Raw genomic sequence first — 7938 nt, forward strand, 5'->3', positions numbered from 1 at the left:
AGGTATATGGTGCAAAGAAGCAATACAAGCATGCTTCACAAGAAATATGTCAAAATCTCCAAATATATGCGAGAATTCTATGGGGGCAATCTCATTGGCATGAATAAAAGCATTGTTGCACTCAATACGTGGAAAATCATCTAGCATGAGAGAGGCAACACATGAACATAGATGACAAGAAGCAATAACAATCATGTGCAAAGCATGTAGCATGATCTATCTTTTCATTAACTATGGGTTCCTTTTCTCTAAGGTTCTTTAAAGTAACTCCTACCTTAGATCCATATTGAGTAATCTGATTATGAATCTTTTTATCCAAATTTTCAATCAACTCTACGGTAGCAATTTTATTCTCAATAATATCAAGCCTTTTCATCACATGTTCCAAGGTTAAAACAGTTCCATTTATCAAAAGAGGTGGTGGGCCTACAAATCTATCATAGGATTGTAAGAATCAAAAGTATGGCTCCCCAAGAAATCCCCCCCGATAATGGTATCTAGAACATATCTATTCCAAGGAGTAACACCCACATAAAATTGCGAAGAAGAATGGCAGTAGATTGCTTTCGAGTAGATCTATTCTAAGCATTGCCAATTCTATACCAAGCATCTTTTAAATTTTCTCCCTCCCTTTGTTTAAAATTGAGGACTTCATTATCGGCAGTGCTAACAATGATGGGAGGACTAGCCATGAAAGCAAGACAAGCGATCTAACGCATGAGCAAACAAAAAACAAACGAAGAAGACGAACGAAAGAGGGGCGAAGAAAAAGGCAAATCTTTTTGAAAATCGTTTTAGAAGTGGGGGAGAGGAAAACGAGAGACAAATGGCGAATAATGTAATGCAAGAGATGAGAGTTTTATGATGGGTACTTGGTATGTCTTGACTTGGCGTAGATCTCCCCGGAAACGGCGCCAGAAAATCTTCGTGCTACTTCTTGAGTTTGCGTTAGTTTTTTCCCTTGAAGAGGAAAGGGTGATGCAGCAAAGTAGAGAAAAGTATTTCCCGCAGTTAGAGAACCAGGTATCAATCTAGTAGGACACAACGCACAAATAACCAATACATGCACAACAATCAAACAACTTGCACCCAACGCGATAAAGGGGTTGTCAATCCCTTCATGATTACTTGCAAAAGTGAGATCTGATAGAGATAGATAAATAAAGCTAAACAAAAGATACAATATTTTTGGTGTTTTTGGTTTATAGATCGGAAAATAAAAGATTGCAAAATAGTAGATCGGAAACTTATATGATGGAAAATAGACCCGGGGGCCATAGGTTTCACTAAAGGCTTGATGCGGCTTGAAGCTACGTCGGTATTTCCCCAAAGCGGAAGGGATGATGCAGCACAGCGGCGGTAGGTATTTCCCTCAGTTATGAGACCAAGGTTATCGAACCAGTAGGAGAACCAAGCAACACAATGTAAATAGCCCCTGCACACAGATAATAAATCCTCGCAACCCGACATGTAAAAGGGGTTGTCAATCCCTTTCGGGTAGTGATGGTAGCTGGAACTACATCGGTATTTCCCTCGAGAGGGAGGGATGATGTAGCACAGCGAAGGTAGGTATTTCCCTCAGTTATGAAACCAAGGTATCGAACCAGTAGGAGAACCAAGCAACACAACGTAAGCAGCACCTGCACACAAATAACAACACCTCGCAACCCAACGTGTTAAACGGGTTGTCAATTGTGACGCCCCCGATTCAATCGTACACTAATCATACACGCAAATGTGTACGATCAAGATCGAGGACTCACGGGAAGATATCACAACACACCTCTAGACACAAATTAAAATTAAACAAGCTTTATATTACAAGCCAGGGGCCTCGAAGGCTCGAATACATAAGCTCGAAAACACAAGAGTCAGCGGAAGCAATAATATCTGAGTACAGACATAAGTTAAACAAGATTGCCTTAAGAAGGCTAGCACAAAAGTAGCAACGATCGAAAAGGCAAGGCCTCCTGCCTGGGACCTCCTAACTACTCCTCGAAGCCGAACTCCACGTAGAATCATCCTCGGGATCTCTAGCTCCTGGACTCCAGCATCTGGTTGCGACAACCAGGTAGAAAGGAAAGGGGGAAAGAGGGAGAAAAGCAACCATGAGTACTCATCCAAAGTACTCGCAAGCAAGGAGCTACACTACATATGCATGGGTATATGTGTAAAGGGCCATATCGGTGGACTGAACTGCAGAATGCCAGAATAAGAGGGGGATAGCTAATCCTGTCGAAGACTACGCTTCTGGCCACCTCCATCTTGCAGCATGTAGGAGAGAGTAGATGGTAAGTTCACCAAGTAGCATCGTATAGCATAAACCTACCCGGCGATCCCCTCCTCGCCGCCCTGTTAGAGAGCGATCACCGGGTTATATCTGGCACTTGGAAGGGTGTGTTTTATTAAGTATCCGGTTCTAGTTGTCATAAGGTCAAGGTACAACTCTGGGTCGTCCTTTTACCGAGGGACACGGCTATTCGAATAGATAAACTTCCCTGCAGGGGAGCACCACATTTCCCAACACGCTCGATCCCATTTGGCCGAACACACTTTCCTGGGTCATGCCCGGCCTCGAAAGATCAACACGTCGCAGCCCCACCTAGGCTCAACAGAGAGGTCAGCACGCCGGTCTAAATCCTATGCGCGCAGGGGTCTGGGCCCATCGCCCATTGCACACCTGCACGTTCCGTACGCGGCCGGAAGCAGACCTAGCCCCCTTAATACAAGCGCGAGCTTACGGTCCAATGCGGCGCGCGCCACTCAGTCGCTGACGTCAAAAAGAGCTTCGGCTGATACCACGACGCCGAGTGCCCATAACTGTTCCCGCGTAGTTGGTTAGTGCGTATAGACCAAATGGCCAGACTCAGATCAAATACCAAGATCCCGTTAAGCGTGTTAAGTATCCGCGAACGCCGACGGGGGCCAGGCCCACCTCTCTCCTAGGTGGTCTCAACCTGCCCTGTCGCTCTGCCACAAAGTAACAGTCGGGGGCCGTCAGGAACCCAGGCCCACCTCTACCGGGATGGAGCCACCTGTCCTTTCAGCCCCCTCATCAGAATCACTTGCGGGTACTCAACGAGCTGACCCGACTTTAGTCACCACATGTGTCATGTATATAAAGTATATAGTATATACCCATGATCACCTCCCGAAGTGATCACGGCCTAGTAGTATAGCATGGCAGACGGACAAGAGTGTAGGGCCACTGATGGAACACTAGCATCCTATACTAAGCATTAGGATAGCAGGTAAGGGTAACAACGGTAGCAACAATGACAGACTATGCAGCAGAATAGGATTAACCGAAAGCAGTAACATGCTACACTACTCTAATGCAAGCTGTATAGAGAAGAATAGGCGATATCTGGTGATCAAGGGGGGGGGGGCTTGCCTGGTTGCTCTGGCAAGGAGGGGTCATCGTCGACGTAGTCGATCACAGGGGCGGCATCGGTCTCGGGGTCTACCGGAGAGAAAAGGGGGAAGAAACAATAAATATAAAAGCAAGCATAGCATCACAAAGCATAACATGGCAATATGCTGTGCTGGGGGTGACCTAACGTATGGCTACACGACAAAGGTGAAGGGGGAATTCAACCGTGAATGATTTCCCGGTTCCGGACCTGTGTCAGACAGATGACCGGAGGGGGGAATGTTCCATGCTCAGGTAGTTAGAGGCATCTGACAGGTAAACGGACCGCGTATTCGGATTCGTTGGATTTTTCTGAGCAATTTTCATGTATAAAGTTTTTCCATCCGAGCTACGCTTTATTTTCTATGATTTTCTAAAGTTTTAATAGTTTTCTAAAATTATTTAAATTAATAGAATTAGCAGAAAAGGGACATGACTTCAGCATGACGTGTGGGTGACATCAGCAGTCAACACAGGTCGGCTGACCAGGTCAAACCTGGCCCGTGGGTCCAGCGGGACCCACATGTCAGCCTCTGTTAGCTTAACAGTGGATTAAACTAATCTAACTAAGCAAATTAGGGGTGTGGGCCCCATACGTTAGTGAGTGTTTAGGCTAGTATAGTTACTTGTTTTTATAAAAATGTTTATTAAACTAATTATCAGAGTGGGGGCCCACATGTCTGTGACAGAAGCCGGCCCAGTCAGCGTTGACCTCGGTCAACTGGTCAAAGTGGGGCACCTGGGCCCACCAGTCAGTGGCCCAGGCGGTGCCACGCGGGTGCCACGTCGGTGACGTCACCGGAATCACACCGGCGACCATTCCCGTGGCCGAAGTTCGCCGGACTTGCTCGGATTTCCCGCACGATGCACCATTCCGCGCGTTTTCGGTGGCGTTCGAACGAGAAGATCGTCCCGCGTCGATCAAGAGTGATCCCAGGTGCGGGGGTGGCCGGAGTGGAGCAAAACGACGACCGCGGGCGGCGCCAGAATACGGGCATCTCCGAAAACCATGCTACGGGTTGCGTTCTAGCTAACAAACAGCGCTAGCGGGCTCTACGGACCTCCAGCAACTCGACGGATGCCACGGCTTGGCTCGGAGATGGACGGGGTGAGCGCAACGAGCTCGCGGACGAGGCTACATGCGGCAATGGCGACGGAGGCACCGCAAGCCATCTACGGTGCATGAGGAGGAACCAGAGGAAGGAGGAGGGTGCAGAGGCTTACGGCGCGGCACACGGAGGCCCTCGAGTGAATGGGAGCGCAGAGGGGAGGCAGAATCGATCGCGGCAGACGACGGCGACCGAGGTTGGGGAAAAGCTTGACCCGGCCGCTGGAGGGTACTCCAGCTCGTCCTGAAGCGCAGGGTCGATGAGGACGACGTAGAGGGAGCTCGGGGACTCGGCGACATAACGAATGGTGGTCGGGGCCACGCCTACGGCGAGGCTTCGGCGGCGATCTCGCTCAGGCGAGGGGTGAGCAGAGAGAGAGAGAGAGCGGCCGAGATGGAGAGGGGAGTGGGTGGAGGTAGGTGGGGGGGCCTCGGTGGAGGCCTTATCCACCCAGTAGCGCCGTCGGCGAGCTGGCTCGGCGGCGACGGTGGGTGCACCTTGGTCGCTTGAACAGAGAATGGGGGAGAAGGAGGAGGCCGTGGTGGGCTGGGCTCTAGGCACTATGCACTTAGGCCAGTGCACAGTGGCCTTTTTCTATTTTCTTTTTACAGAAAAAATGTTATGCATTATTTGAGCTGCCAAAAGGAGTTCTGTAAAATGTGGGACTTGGCCAAATAAATACATTACAATATTTGGCACCTGCCACAAAAAGTTTGGGAGGAGTTTGAATTGTTTTGGATTTTTCACAAATGGAAAAGCATTAAAAAAATGCTGATTTGGAACTGCATTAATTCCAGGGGAAATTAGCTATCTCAAATGATGTTGAATCACTCATGACATTTAGTTAGTGAAAAATTGCAACCCAGCGAACATTTTTGTTTTACTGTTTGGAGAAATAATTTATTTGACTTTATTTTAAAATTGAATTTGAATTGGTTTCGAATCAAAGTGAGATTAGCAACAATAATAGTGATGACTTGGCATCATTAGTAGGGGATTACTGTAGCTTGATTATCCGGGTGTTACAATTCTCCTCCACTACAAGAAATCTCGTCCCGAGATTTAAGAGGTGGAGTAAGGGGGAAGCTATAAGGACGAATGTCTGAAAGGATGAGAATCCGGAAGTTATCTCAAGAAAGGAGATTTTAGAAGCACCAGGACGTATCGAGAGTGCTATACGGAGATTCAACAAGTTTTAACCAGGTAGGCATCCAGCTGATGCCTAGAATAGGTGATGAAGGGGTTCAGAGCAAAGAAGAATAATGTTGCCTCTGATACCGAAATGAAACATGGTGAGGAAGTTAGCTCGTGTATTACATACGAAGCCGAGTGCCAAGAATATTTTGGAATCAAGTTTGTACAGGAGAGTCAGGTTTCGATCCTGTGGAACTGTGGGTTATGGGCCCACCATGTGGGTTAAGGGGTAGAAAGGGGGATGGCATCTTGCATGGTCATGATAGTAAGGCATGTCAGAGAAAAATCTGTCAGTTATGTTGGAAACAACGTTGGTACCAAGGGCGAGGGACGAAGAGAACCATTTTCCTGCTCGTTGAAACGAGGCGGACCAATAGGCAAAGTTCTCGTCCATCGGTGGTTACCGGAATGTCAACAACTATAGTAACAGGGTCTTACTGACACGGTTCTACACCAAGGTGTTTACATAAGCAGAAAAAATATTACTGCTTAGATCATATAGATCACAAGAAAGGTTAAACAAAACAATGGGAAGGAAAAGGCGATTATCAGATTAAACAGAACAATGGAAATGAAAATGTGTTTAAACACATATTTCAAGGGTATATCCTTCCCAAGGACAAGCAGAGCATGATATCCACGACAGGATATAATGTAGAAAACTCTTTAGGTAAGGGGAGAGAAATTTCATGACATTACCCATACAGCGGTGTTTGGATAGTTGATCAGGAAACATTTAGCATTGGGCTTCAAATGTTCCTGTTGAAAATCGGAGTACCATAGGCATGCTTCGAGATAGCATTGACATGGTCATCAGGTGAAGATCAGACTTTGGAAACACAAAGGATCCATCAGGAATAACTTTTAGAATAAGTCTTACAATTTCCTCATGGAAAGAATGGATAACCTTGCTAAAAATGAAAACTATAACAATGGGTCCTCCGGCCCGGTGCGCTAGGCAAGACATCACCTTGCTGGGCTATACAAAGTCCAATGTTACGGCTTTTGGAAAATTTCCCAACCATCATATTTGGCCGATATTCAGTTCTGATTGGTGTCAGGATACCTCAGACTCATGATGCGTGAGAAGGAAGGGGTGCAACACAATTTTACGAGATGGAGTTGCAAGATTCTCGGGAAATGAATTATGGAAGCAAGTTCCGAATCATGAGTTCATCATTTAACTAAGGAGAGGACGAGGAGGTGGTCGATGAACTCAGCGACAATTCATTGAGATTTTCAAAAGATGGATTTCCACACTTATGTGAACAAGGAGATAACATTTGTCAAATCAAATGATGTAATGAGGTATGCTCGAGGAAGCCATACACAGTTAAACATTGGTTCAAAGGTGCACCCGAAATATGGACTTAGGTATCATGATCAATGTTAGTATGGTGATTCGATAACCAATGGTCTAAGAATGAAATATCGACCATTAACTTCAAAGCAATAGGGTTGCTAGAAGTTTTGAAGACGCACATCATAGTTCAATTGTCGGTTTTCCGGTTAGAAACAACACGGGGACCAAGGAATGAACGGATATGGCAAGAAGTATCACCTGTATCAAGATCTCTTAAGAGGTGGTGAAATTCTCACGACTTTCTTGACATAGAAGATGGTAATACTCCAAGGTAAAGAAGAACAAATGTTGGGTAGCAAGGATCTCAAGGTATAACGCAAAACACGAACAATTTGTGTTAAACGGAAGGCAATAAAGTGGTCGATGATAACACACATCATCGAGATCAAGGATGGTATTTCTCAACAAGAATTCAACTGATATGTTGGAAGAGCTCAGAATGTTAACGAGCACGACACAATTGTCGAGAGATTTCAGGAAGATGTAATCGATCGGCGATGACATCAAGTCAAAGGAATGATGAAGCGAAAAGTTATCGGAACCACGGATGCGACACAAGCTCAAAATCAAGCTTGTTGTTCAAGGTGAATTGATAAAATGAGGAAGGTCGACGTAAGCCTCGCTCATCGTTGAAAGTTGTGCTCCGGGAATAAGGACCATGTACCACAGTTAAATTAGCATGATAATGATATAGCCGATCAGGCTAGCAATGATGTGACGTAGTACCACTCCAATTAAGAATTTTCAAGAGGTAGTGAAATGACACAATATCATCGAGATAACATGAGGCAATACTTGAAGGTAGATCAAATTAGAGGTTGGACAGATGAAATGATCTGCAGAAGACAAGTATTTCAACT

This window comes from Aegilops tauschii, chromosome 6 (genome assembly GCF_002575655.3).
Source record: "Aegilops tauschii subsp. strangulata cultivar AL8/78 chromosome 6, Aet v6.0, whole genome shotgun sequence".
Classification (NCBI taxonomy): Eukaryota; Viridiplantae; Streptophyta; class Magnoliopsida; order Poales; family Poaceae; genus Aegilops; species Aegilops tauschii.